The following is a 15,205-nucleotide window of genomic DNA, read 5'->3' on the forward strand; positions in this document are numbered from 1 at the left end:
TTGGTCTTCTCATCGGCTTGGTTACTTCCGGGGTCAACAGAGGAATAAGGACAGATTTTTTCGTGTTGTAAGGGGTTAGGTTTGGCTTTGAATACTGGTCCGTGCTGAACGCCTTGGAGGAGATCATGGGGTAGGAAATATTACTGAGAAGGCGACGGTTCTTCGTTGAGTTTTGATCGGCGAGGTGGATTGTCCTGAACTGCTTAATATGAGTTCCATGCCGGACTCGTTCGTCACACCTGTTCAACCGTCGTGTGTGTTCTACTAGTAACGAGGTGCATAGCATTCTTCCGCGACTTCACAGCCTCGGTAACTTCGTCTCTCCGCTTCATGACTTCTTTCATGATAGCGGCTATCATTTGAAAAGAATGTTTAAATCTTTGTATATATTACTATGCTCTGTTTTCATTTTAAATTTGTTTATTTATAGCTAATTTATTGTTGTTACTGATTACATCTCATCCATGTTTTGTTGTACGTTTGCTTATCTTATTGTTGTTATTACTGTTGCATTCGGGTCATCGATTATCACGTATCTTCCTTTTATTGTTTTGAATTGTGGAAATCTGTTACTATTTATTACTGAAACTCCGTTAATATTATAATCTTATAGTCATTAAATCTTGTTATAGACCTATAGTTGTTACTTGTTCTTTCTTTCTTTTTCCTGTTTAGCCTCCGGTAACTACCGTTTAGATAATTCTTCAGAGGATGATATGTATGAGTGTAAAGATCTTGTACATTCTCAGTTCGACTATTCCTGTGATGTGTGGTTAATTGAAACCCAACCACCAAAGAACACCGGTATCCACGATCTAGTATTCAAATCCATATTAAAATAACTGGCTTTACTAGGACTTGAACGCTGTAACTCTCGACTTCCAAATCAGCTGATTTTGGAAGACGCGTTAACCACTAGACCAACCCGGTGGGTTTTATGCCCTACTTAGCACCGGTGAAATTTACCTCCGCCTTCCGGCGTGCCGAAAGGGATTTTTTATATACTATTAAAATATATCTTCTATAAGAAAATTTTTATTATTATAACCGTATGATCAAATTTATCTTGCTCACCGCTGTGACTTACTGCATAAAGGCGAATGAAAAATATACAATTAATATAACCTCAAATTTAGGTTACGTTGTCTGTTATCGGCTTTAAATTGGGCGTAACTGAAGAACGACATAACCAACTTTCATAAACGTTTCGCATAAAAAACTTCAGTTATACTAGTACAGCATAAATTTTAATGAAATTGATGTAATTAGTTTTGGAAATTTTCGGGCCATAAAATTTTCAAATGTCACATTATCTATATAGTGTATGTAAAATCTAAAGGCAGGCCCTCCTGCAAGCTTCCTCTACTTGCCTCCTCTAAACCAATCCTATAAGCGGCATGTGGAACACTTGCTACTGGTCACTACAAAAATAATGAATACATGCTATTTAAAAATAATTTTTGTAAATAACTATGCCTTGTCAAAGAAAATAACATTATAGCCTATAATAAACAATTCATTTCATATACTTTTGCTTTACATAATTGTTCTGTTTATTTATAGCAAACAGACTTCGAAAATAAATACTTGAAAAAACCATATACTTTCAAGAAATAAATAAATAAATAAATTACTTCAAATATCCTGAACAAAATATTAGGCATAAATAATTTTATTTTTAATAACAAGTTACCAGAACATATTCCGTTGCTGTAATAGTAATGTCATAATTAGATACGGTGCAAATCATTGTAAGTTAATGGAGATGACTTTTGGAATACACTACTTTGGCTGCTGGTGTGAGGAGAGATCGCTGAGTTATGTTAAGAGCAGGTGAGGGGATGCCATAGCACACTACTGATCCACCTTCAGATATTACATACACTACAGTGTCTAGTATCTGCCCTGTAGGAAATCCAATTAAGTGGTAACATGGATGCCCTTGCTTTTAAAATTGTGCAAATGAGGTATTTCTTGCATTATTATTCATATAATTAACTCTACCTGAATCCAAAGAATATTGAAATTATTTGAAATTCTGATCTATCTCATTAAATTAATCACGTTCTCTATAGAACCCTTTCCAAATTAGTCATTATTTCACTTAGTTTTGTTATCAAATGCTCCTTTGAGTATCAAAATGTAGTTTGCTCTTATATTTTTTTACACTCAGATCATTGCATATTTTAGAAGTTAAATAAGAGACTAGATTTTCAACATGAAAATTTGATTAAGATTTGACTTCAAAGTTAATCTGTGTTTTAGAAGGTATAACGTCTTGTACAATTATTTTTAATTAATAGGTAAAAATGTGCTGTTTTTTATTGCTTAAAATCAATGTGATTTTTTAAATTATTGACTCTTAATAAAAGTCTTCAAAAATTATCCTAGCATAGTTTTTTATAAATCATTTATTTTCTTGTTATTGTACAACAGAAAACCTTTCTAAGGTGAAATAAAAAAATGGACTTAAAAATGTCTGCTTTTGCAAATTTGCACTTAAAGGAAAGATTGTTTATTATAAATGAAATTTAAAAAAAATTAAATATCAGTACAGTTTATAAACTTGAAATAAATTGCCTGTCATCAAATAAATAAAAAATTGTAATTAACTTAAAAAATAATATAGATTTAAATGTACAACAAATAAAATTAAAAATTATTATATATATTTATGACCAGTTTCAATCAAACATCATAATGACAGAAATCTGAAAAATGTCTGCTGAGATCTCTGTGGCAGAGTAGTCGTGTCTTCATGTTTCATCCAGAAGGTTCTGAGTTCAAATCCCAATCAGGGATGGCATTTTTCATACACCACAAATATTTAAAATCATGTTTCCTTGCAGTTTGCTGTTTGATTTTACTGCTGTCATTGCATCAATATCATTGGCCTTACCACAAAATTGATAACTTCATTTCAAATGATATGTCATTTTTAGAAGTATTCATTTCAGCCAATCATCACTTTGAATTCATTTTTTCCTCAAGATTTTCATTGCTTGTATAATTTGAGTCTAAATAATTGATACTGAATTAGGCATCACTTTTGGTCACGCACTTACAACCACATCCAAACATTATGATTATCTTTGTAAATATTGGAAATTGTTTATTTGTCTCAGTTTTCTGTTCAACCATTTATAATTTTCTCCATTTTTTTTTTATTATACTAAAATTTTTTATACTGTATAAAATAAAAGTATATAATTCATTAAATGTATGAACAGAATCAATTACATTTACATAATTAGCATGTTTTGTTAATTGTTTGCAAAGGAATAATTTGTTCCAAATTATTAAGATAAATAATGAACTGAAAGGATCTTATCAAAGAATTTATTTATGATATAAGAAGCAAGCAATTACTTAAACAAATTTTTTGTATTTATGTTATCAAATAAATTTATATAAATATGAGTAATAATGAGGTTTAGGATGAGAAAATGCTGAGAGTGGAGCTAAGTCTAATAGTAGATTGGATTATGAAAATTTTGGTATAACAATTCTCCCTTTCCTAAAAATAAAAAAAAACCAATGAGCAATATGATGGCTTACTGTGTTTCTTTTACAAGTCACTACATTGGGACGTCATTGGTAATATCTGAATGAACAGTTCAGATTTGTTCACAACAATTCGTGATTTTATTTTCAATTAAATCTCTTTTCTTTAGCAGATATCATAAAACTTTCACGTTAACTATGAAGAATCAGATTTTCTTAGGTTACCTCCTGACAGATTATATCATGTTATATGCCTTTTAACAGGTTAACTGATACACAAAAAAAAGTAATACTTGAGTTCAGTGATGCAATTTTTTTTATTCAATCTGAACATTTTCAATACAAAATCTCTTCTACCTAAAATAATGTGTATTTATTACGAAAAAAAAGAAGTGAGACATAAATTTGGGCCTCACAGCATTTCAGTGAGTGAAACAAATGTTGATTCCAGTGAATGAGACAAAAATGGGGATCTCATAATTATAATACACTGTTTTGTTTACAAAAATGAAATAAGGAATAAGGAAATAAGGAAAGATGTTTCAATCATCTGAAATAATGAATTCCATGCCTGTAGGGTTGTCACAATGTGCATAGAAACAATTTATATCTGATTTTTTTGCATCACTTACTTTTTATTTTATTTATAAGTTTGTAATAACAATTCAAAAGGAAATTGTACAAGGAAAAAATGAAATATTTCAAATTATAGTAGAAGTTTTTAAAAAGATTTATGTACACTATTTACAATTTTTTTTCTCTATAATTGTTTTAGTCTAATAATGATTTAGAAAAAAGCATCCAGGCACATATGCATAGCCCATTTCTAACAGGGTTTTAACTTGTTAGCCAATCTTAATAACAAAACTGTTCTACAAATTAAATTTATTTTGTAAAAATTTGTTGATATTTTATAAAAATAATATAAAATTTATAATTTTGAGGAAATAGCTTAGTAACTTTTGAATAAGGCAATGAACAAAGAAGCTAAGTATATTGTTGGAATCACCTTGTATTAGAGCAAATGTATTTGCTCTATTACAAATACATTTTTTACTAAAAAATGAGACAGAATAAAGACCCTCAGTAGTTGGAAATCACTATTATACTAACAAATCAAAAGGGTCTCATAGTCCAGCTGCACATTTAACTTAAGACCAAGAATGGAGTTTCATAGTTAACATGTTAAAGACAGTATTAAGGAACCGCCAATTTTCTCAATACATATCTATGTAGGCTAGATCTCTGACTATCAACCTTTTGTGAGGGAGGGCAAGTGGCAACCCTTTGCATCATCCTAACCATGAACAAAATTCATTAAACACAACAAAAAATGTAATTTATGAGTCACATGATCTTTTGACTACTTGCATCACATGTTATCATTTACTGATAACCCCCCTTACATCTGTGATGTAATTTTTAAAGTTGCAAATATTACAACTTTCATAATTAATATGTGAAGTTTTAATTATTGTTACAAATATGCGAGTACCTTAGGATGGAAATTAATTCCGAAAACCCTTCAACGCATCAAATTCACTTGTTGGTAAGAGATTTTTTTGTATATTGACTAGAAAAACATGAATATTTTCTAATTATTTCTGATTTTAATTTATTATTACTACTATTATTATTTTTAATTTTTTTTTATTTATTAATTTATAGTTAGGTCACCGAGCAACGTAATTTTATTAAATTTGTTTATTGTGTCCAAATTGTTAACTCTTGGATTCTATAGCAACGTCGTTTTCGTAAATAAAATATCACTATAAAACAATTGAAAAACCGTAAAACACTATAAAATAGCACCTTAAGAAAACTCTTCTGATAAAGGTAAATACAATCAGCTTACGATATATATATTAGTTATATTGTATATATATAAGTTATGTCTTGCATAATTAACATTTTTAGAATTATCTTTAGAAAAAAAGGTAAGAAAAACGAAAAAAAAAAGAACAATTAGAAATGATAGACGATCTCCTAGATGAACTCCAACTTCTTCGTGAAGAAACCACTCTTGATTTAAGAAAAAAATTTAAGAAAATCTAAACTTAAATACAGATAGAGAAGAAAGAGCTATCTATAATCTGTACAAGAATCAATTATAATAATAGGAGATGAAGCGAGACAAGAATGTGGTCTGCCTTCAATTGCTTTTCAATTTGTATATAAAAGCAATACAAGAATTGAGGGACAAATTTGAGAGTAATCTTATTGTCTATCCGAGTGGAAAACATAAATATGTTAAGATTCGTTTGTGAAATTATTCTTTTTGCTGGAACCAAAGATGTATTAGAAAAATACTGAATGCATGGCTTTATTGCTAGGAGAGAATTTCAGTCTGAAAATAAATATGAATAAAACAAAGGTAATGAAATATGATGGAAAGAAATTAAATATTAGCATTGGAGGTGCAAAATACCAGCATTGGGGGTGTTTTATTATTTAGAAGATAAAATTACTCAAAATGGACAAAGTAATCCAGCCTTCAAAAGCAGAATAAAACACAAAAAATGAGAGCTTTCATGCAGAAAAGAAATCTGTAATTATAAAAAACAAATCTAAAAATTAGAAAGATGTTTGAAATATTTGAGCGTTTATGGAGTGTTAGTGCTTTATGATAGTGAAATGTGGATGATAGGAATAGAACGGAGGCCTTTGAGATGTGGGTTACTAGAGGATATTAAAAGTTAGGTCGATTGATAAAGAATGAAATGAAGAGGTTTGAAGCAAAAAAGGGTTGGTAGGTTGGTAGGCCATTTAAAAAAGACATCGACGTTTAGTTAATGTTAGAGATGAGGGGATAAATAAACGGTAAATCTGTTGAGGAGGACTAGACTATATGAGAAAGATAACTGATGATTTACACTACAATAAATATTCTGAAGTTAAAAAATTAGCACATAATAGATAGGAGTAGAGCATACCATCAAGTAAAAAAATAATTAAAGAAAATGGTCACACCTATTGTGATCCGTCGATGATCAGTTCATGGTAATAATGTTCATGGTAATAAAGTCAAATTCATGGTAATAATGTTATAAGTGACAGCTCTGTGATACACTGTAGTCAGAAGTTTGAAAAGGATCATAACACATAGTGCACAATGTAGATAAATATAAACATTCAACTGGGACTGACGGCAACAGTGTGTTGAATCCATAAGGGAATTTTACTAACGACTCATGGAAACTACCTCCACAATAACGTCAGATGTTTATTGTGAAATGCTTCAGAGCATTTCAATCTTTCTAATGAAAGAAGGTTCAAAGGTCAATCAAAGCAAAAAAAGTGAATATGATCCTCATGATAAGTGTTGTTTTTCTGCATGAATATATACATTCCTGACATCACACAAATGTTTTATATGAAGTTCAGAAGTTCGAGCAGGAAATTATTTACCATCTGCTACAGTTTGGACTCAGGATCAATGAATGCTGCCTCTTTACTAAGAAGAAAATCTGACTTGGTACTCAAAGCGCCAAAACCAGTGAGAATTTTTTAAGCAGTGTTAATAATTCTTGTTTAATACCCTGTGTTGTAATATCCCACTTATCATAGACTAGGTATTCTGTAAGCAGAGGTATTCTGTATTCAGTAGTCTTCAGAAGCTGGTAACCCAATACAACAAATGTCTGAAGGACTATTTACTGAAGTAAATAGAATAATATATCTTATGCTTATAATGAATATGTTTTATAACTTGCCGATCAAAAATTAGTTTTCGAATAGCTTTTACATTAATTAAGAATAAGATAGATTCAACAGAACATAAGGATGTCGTTTTAAAATTATGTTTAATTGTAATATCAAAATAAAATGATTGGAAGCAGAGAAGCACAAAACCAGTTTTAATAATACAAAAACAGTTTGTGTTGGATAAAAGAATTTAGAATTAACAGGAGGAAAAACAAATAAGATTATCATGTAGAAATAATGATATTCAATTGAATTATTAAACTAAGACACTTTTTTACCTCCAAGTTACTTAGTGAGAAAGTGAAAGAATTAAATGAATCTTAGTTAAGAATTGGTTAAATCAAAAATTAACATTTTTGGGAGGCTTTAGAATTTGTAAAAGGAAATGAAATTGTTTGTTTTACCAGTTTTCACATAAGTTTCTTAAATATGTAATTGTTTTTATTTATATGTCAACTATATCAATGTAAGTTTTACCCTGACTTATTATATTACTGACATTGTATCTACAATTAATCAGTATTATTTTATCTCTTGACAAAAAATCTGATATGGACACCACATGACTTCCTTATATGTCTATTAAATTACATATACATATTTTTTTTTTAAGTGAAAGTACATAAAATTTTATTTCATTAACTTCTGATATATTATCGATATATTTAAATTAAATAAAAAAGTATCCAAAAATTTTTTGGACGCTTTTGGTTCAGTCAATTGCAATCAAATAGGGATGTGCACAACTAGATGTTACAACAGTTATAAATCCAAAATTTCAACATGGCTAATCGTTTTTAAATTATGCGAGATACGTACGTACATCATAGGTAAATACTGACGTCACGCCGAACTAGTCAAAATGGATTCAGGGATGGTCAAATGAATATTTCCGTTAAAATCTGAAAACCGAAAAATTTCGCGATCACAATACTTACTTTGTTTCGTACAAGGAAGTAAAAATTGAGACAACTAATTAATTTTTCTGTTCGATTTTATTTAAATCTAAAAATAGGTTTAAATTTGTCATATAAATTTTATAATTTTTAATGTTCTGAAAATTTGAATCTTCACTTGGAGATTGTATTATCGTTGTAAAATAGGTGTACAATACTTAGTTTGTGCTATTATAAGCTAAAAACATTGTTATCTGATCTTCCAAACATCATTAATCATACATTTCTGGAGCCTGTCATACCTAACCTTCGTTCAGACAAACTTTTTTCTCAGATATATTTTAACATCCGTTATCTACATCTAGACCTACCCGAAATACTTTATTATTAGTTTAATGACTGAAATCGTAATAGCTGATATGCATTATTTCATGATTTGTATTATAAATGCACAATCTAATGAAATATCAGTCAATTTCAATTTCTTGGGGAATTCGGTTAATTGTTTATATATTACATTTAGTATATGCTCATAATATCTTACAGCAGCGTTTTTCAATTTAGGGGTCGTGGTGATATGAAAGAGGGTCACGAAATTAGCGTACAACTTTACAAGTAAACATTAATGAAGTAGTCATTTTATAAGAAAAAATCTGAGTAAGCCTTTTTTTCCTACTCCCCTGGGCCGAACATACAATTAAGTAAAGCTCGGCCTAGGAGAGTGTCCTTTTACTCTAAGGGCCCCACCTACCGGCTGAAAGTTCGGCATGACAGTTCAGCCCCCCCGGTCGGCTCTTTTTTTATCTTCTGCCTGCCTCTAATCCCCGAGAGAGAGTATTCCGGGCCCGACTACTTCGTTCCCGGGCCGCCGCACCCGGAGACCGGGTTCAGTCTGTACAATTTCGCGCCATTTGCCTCTAATCACTGAAGCAGGCGGAGCAAGGCTTGACTACATCTCTCCCGGACACCTACCCAGTGGCCGGGATTCGGTCTTTTGTTTACCCCTTGTACCTCTTAACTACCTAATATTCCCCCGGAGTCCCCACCCGTTCATCGGAACCGGCACACCTTCTTTTTTTTTCCCTGTTTAGCCTCCGGTAACTACCGTTTAGATAATTCTTCAGAGGATGAATGAGGATGATATGTGTGAGTGTAAATGAAGTGTAGTCTTGTACATTCTCAGTTCGACCATTCCTGAGATGTGTGGTTAATTGTAATGTGTGGTAAATGTGTGGAAACCCAACCACCAAAGAACACCGGTATCCACGATCTAGTATTCAAATCGTAAAAATAGCTGGCTTTACTAGGACTTGAACGCTGTAACTCTTGACTTCCCAAATCAGCTGATTTGGGAAGACGCGTCCACCACTAGACCAACCCGGTGATCTTACTTGTTGGCATTTTACGGCTGTTACGTTATTTTGCTGCCGTTTAAAGAGTGTTACGGAAAATTATAATAGCGTTTTGGAAAACTGCTATTCCTGACCAGAATTTGAAGACGAAATACTTCGGATGAGATAGATGTTTGTCATTAGATTTTACTGTATTCTACCTAACATGTAATCGAAAGAATAAATAAATATTTTTTATTTTTTCATTTTTATTTATCCTGAATATATTTCCTAAAGCAAAAAGATAAAATATATATAAGTGCAGATAATTTCTGTAAATATTAAGTTTTTAAATGTGCATTTTATAATTTGAAATGTCCGGTATTACTCTTAGTAAAAAAATAATTATTATCCTTTTCGGATAATAAATAATATCCTTCATGGAAATACGTCTGGAAAGTTTTCGTCCCTGAAATCTTTTAGTAAAATCCATCCGCATTGTGAAAAATCATTAAAAACTGTCCATTCAATAAAATACTACTATCCCCAACGGTAATTTAAAACCGGTCAGAGATGTATTTTTGGATTAACCGTTTAAATTCTTTACACCCCTCATTTGAGCACGTTCACCGATCCAACACACCCATTCGTAAAATCATGTCATGCCCCCCGTTCATATCTACGGTCGTTGTTTAGAATTGCGTGTTCCAGAAAAAACCTGAAAAATCCTACGGGTAAAGATGCTAACAGTATAAATAGCCCGGTAAGACCAGCTAAAAATCAGTTCGGTGGAGATCCGCGAACCAGTCTGCGAGGTGTTACGACGTCGGTCCCGTAAGGGCAGTACAGCGAGGAGAGGCTGCGAGTTGCGTGGAGTTGTGAGAATTCTGCGAACCGGTCTAGCGAGACGTCTTTAAAATCAATACAATATTAGTAATGAAGCGATTAATTTGGATAACATCTAAAGTTCCAGGTTGTTTTTCAAATTACTTCATATAAGAGGTGAAGCATATTGTGGCAGATTTTAATGTATCTACCAAAGACAGAAACCATCTGTTTAATTTTCATGAGAAAGTTTTTTATGTTTTTTGGGGTACATCTCCACTTTCACTGTTGGGAAATGATATTTATAACCACCGATATTCTTATGCAGAATTTGCTAGAGTATTATAATTTTCAAACCATATAAAGATAACTTATATATATATATTTTTTGAATAAGTGTTAAAAGAATAAAGCTCACAGAGACGAAAACCCTTTAAATCATCAATTTCTTTCATATTAAATCAATCACTTTCAGGCGTGATTTTTAATTGCAACTTACCTGTAAATTATGGTAGTAAATAATTTACTTTGTTATCCACTAAAAATTTGTGTACCTGCACTTACATGTAGTTTCTGCCTTAACATAAATTATATTTAATAAATGATGTCATTTTGTGATAATTAAATTCTTAACAGTTAAACCAAAAAATATAATTTTAATAGAACATATTAGATGAAGAGGTAATCATTGAAAATTAACGTAATCATGACAGCTTGTTTATTGACTAATAAAGAAAAATTGTATTTTAAATCAAATTTTTGGCATTCTGCAATGTTGTTCAGGAGAGGTACAGTGTTGGGAAAGTTTCTATTATCAAACTACAATTTCTAAAAACAATGACTTCACCTTAACAGCTGCTGTTGATGAGTCTACTATCGACATAATTTGTCACTTCCAATCTATTCTCAGCAATATCATATAAAATACACTTTAATGATTTATTACACCTTCAAAGCTAACATTTGTCTCCGAGAGCATTACACCATTACTTTGTTCATAGTACCATATTAAATTCTTAATCTTATTAATTTATTACTTTTCATTTTACCTTCATATCTTTTGTGAAAACAAAAACACAAAAAAAATATGGGGATATAGGGGTTGTAACTTTTAAAGTATTGTTGCTATAAATTTATATGTAAATTACAATTCAATACTATGGCCAAAAATAATTCCATTTTACAATTTAATTTAATCTTCACTGTAGTTATTCTATCTCTTTTTAGAGCTTAATTTATTATTAAATTCATTACAAAATGAAAGCTGTATTTGTCACATATCTACTAGTTCATCTGAAAATGTAATAACTATATCAAATATTTGGTGGTTGGGTTTCAATTAACCACACATCTCAGGTATGGTCGAACTGAGAATGTACAAGACTGCACTTCATTCACACTCATACATATCATCCTCATTCATCCTCTTGAAGTATTATCTAAACGGTAGTTACCGGAGGCTAAACAGGAAAAAGAAAGAAAGTCTAGCAAGACGTACGATGACGGTCCAGCGTGGAGAGTCAGCGAGACGTCAGTCAGAGTATCCAGTTCGGGTGACACCACGAGTAATTCAGTAACCAAGAAAGTACTATCAGTGAAACTCTCTCGTGTGTAATCTGTATTTACTAATGACATTTATCACTATTTGATGTGTAATATCTTGATTGTTATTCTTTGTTGATTACGCCGTGTACTTTTCTCAGTTTTTATGTCATGCTTACTGTTTTGATTATGCCGTGTACAAGGGTTATTTTTTTGAAGGTCCGATCGGTCACGAAATTAAAACCACAGGGAAAATAAACATTTTTTTAATTTGTAACAAGTACTTACATAGTTACGCTATTTCTCTACATAGTCGCCACTCTGATTTAGACATTTGTCGTAGCGTGGTACCAACTTTCCAATACCCTCGTCATAGAACGGAGCCGCCTGTGTTTTCAGCCATGTTTCTACGCCGGTGTGCAGCTCGATGTCTGTGCCAAAATGTCGTTCTCTTTGCCAGCGTTTCATGTGAGCAAAGAGGTGAAAATCGAATGGAGCCAAGTCCGGGCTATATGGTGGGTGATCAAACATTTCCCGACGAAAACGCTGCAGGAGCTTCTTTGTTACAGCTGCAGTGTGAGGCCGAACATTGTCATGAACAAAGACAATGCCTGATGACAACATTCCTCTCCGCTTATTCTGAATCGCCATTTGTAGACGTTGATGAGTCGCGCAGTATGAGGCTGCAGTGATGGTCGCGCCACGTTCCATGAATTACACTAAGAGAACTTCATTACGGTCCCAGAACACAGTAGTCATACGGTTTCTGTTGGAGAAGGTTCGCTTCAACTTCTTTGGTTTACTGGGATTGGGATTATGAGAATGCATCCGCTGTTTGGATTGTTCTTTTGTTTCTTCAGTTTCGAAATGGACCCGTGTCTCGTCCCCTGCGACAATTTTGTCCAAAAAATCTTCTCCTTCATTGTTGTAGCGCTGGAGAAACGTTAGGAAGGCGTCCATTCTCATTGTTTTGTGATGGTCGGGCAGTATCTTGGGAACCCATCTCGCACACAGTTTGCGGTACTGAAGTCTCTCACTGACAATGGTGTAGAGACCTGACCTTGAAATTTCATGAAACGAATCGCTCAATACAGAAATTGTGAACCGACGAGTTTCTCAAATTGCCTCATCCGTTCGCTCAACGAGATCATCGGTTGACACTCGCTTCCTTCCCTGTCCGCCTGCATCATGAACATCTGCACGTCCTGCTTTAAAGTTCCTGCACCATTGCCGCACTTTGCTGTCACTCATTGAAGTCACCGTACACATTACTTATTCGTCGATGAATTTCATCTGCGTTACGCTTGTTGTAGACATGTTTACGTGCTAGCTGCGTGTTCAGAACTAAACGAAGTAACGCGGCGTGATTGAAGGCCATACTAGGGACGCTGCGCAACACATGCACAAAGGTTCGTCCAATTTTTTCGTGTTTTTATTTCACGACCGATCGGACCTTGAAAAAAAATAATCCTCGTAATTATCGTTTACTACTATTATTTTTATTATTATTGTGGTTGTAATTATTATATTAATATTTGTGTTCATTATCTGTTTCATTATTGTCACTTATTATTACTATTACTGTATTTATCACCATTGTTATTATTATTAATTTGCCTGGTTGTAATTTGAACATTTTAAATCATAAACTATAATTATATAAACATTATAAATTGTCAATAACCTCTCAATACCCTGATTGAGCCGTGCGGTAATGTAAGATTACATATAATCTTACACGTAAGATTACAACTTAACGGAAAACTAAAATTACTGTGACTAAAAGTAATGCAGATAAGAAATTAAAATTTACTTGAAAAATATTTTATTATTATTCTAATAATTATAATTATTCTAATTTTGTTATTATTATTCTTTCGCTAGTTTTTTTTTTTTTAATTTCTGGTTGCATTTTTCTTTTCAGGGCTCACATTCTTCAAATCGTCTTCTAGAGCTTTTTACTGCAGCGGGAATTTTTTATTTTTACGTTACGTATTACGAATTAGTAATTGTTTGCTCATTAAAGAGAAATAGTGGTCCAATATAAGCATTATTGCTTATAATTATAGATATAAAGTTTTCCGTAGGAAGTGGAAAAATTTGCCTAACCAAACGCCCAGCAGCCCGCACATATTGGGTGTGTGGGGTATACCGCCTATGCGGTGGAACCCAGTTAATCCAACTCTCTCACTCAGGGTAGTGCTAGAATTGACATACCACTTCAGATATAAACTAGTAGACATACCACCCGCGTCATATAATACATTCAGACACTATTTACACTCAATATTTATAATTAATAATATATACAGCTCAGAATTTACACTAGAGCTATGCCGGCCTCATACAACAGGAACGCGTCCCGCGGGAGCCATTGGTGACAATGCCGAGGCACCCCGCCACCCATTCCCGAAGTCTGGCGCCCACCGCCGTCCTCAACCGACCTCTCCTTGCCCTCCTCCATTAGTTTCTGCTGTAGCACCCTTATAAAATACCAGGCACACGCAGTCCATCCCTCACCGGAAGAGAGCATCTACCTCATGTCATCCCCCCTTCCCCCCGACGAGTTGCCACGCGAAATCTCCTGTCTCTCTCTGGGGCACACAAAGAAGGGGCACTTCACCATATCCACGTCATCGCAGTACTGGCAAGCTTTATGCTCCTGTTTTCAATCCTATAGAGGATTTACAATTAACAATATTTACGTTATTTACAGCTCCGAATTTAGACTATAGCTACGCCGGTCTCAGACAGTATGAACGCGTCCCGCGGGAGCCACCGGCGACGACAATGCCTAGGCACTCCCGCTATAAATAAATAAATTATTTAAATATAAACAGGTAAATATGTAAAATATAATAAACTATTACAAAAAATGTAACAACTCTGAAAATATTATATTGAATTATATGAAAAAAGTTCCGTTCTGTAGTTTGGTAGAAGTGCATATTGTTATTTTTTAATAACCGACTACTGTTTTTACCAAAGATTGCAAATTCGTAAATATTAACACAAGGGAAAATTTTTCTAAATGTCGGTCTGCGTGGCTTAAAACTTATCAAATAAAATAGCAATTTTTCCAAACATTAGTCGTTTCTGGTCTCCTTCACAGTACAGCAAAGTTTTCTATCTATTGCCGTGCGTGCGTGTTATGTACGTTTTTATATATATATATATATATGTGTGTATTTCATGTTATGTATTAATCTTTAGCTTATACATACTCTTTTCTGTACATATTCTTTTCTGTTCGCCCCCTCCTCACGCTCGCATTCTCTCTCTCTCTCTCTCTGTGTGTGTACGAGCGCGCGCGCGGAGAGTAATAAAAACAAAAAAGAATTGCAGCTGTGATGTAGTTATGTTGATGTTAATTTAAAACAAAAGACGCCGGTTAGTTAAATG

This window comes from Lycorma delicatula, chromosome 8 (assembly GCF_047948215.1).
Source record: "Lycorma delicatula isolate Av1 chromosome 8, ASM4794821v1, whole genome shotgun sequence".
Classification (NCBI taxonomy): domain Eukaryota; kingdom Metazoa; phylum Arthropoda; class Insecta; order Hemiptera; family Fulgoridae; genus Lycorma; species Lycorma delicatula.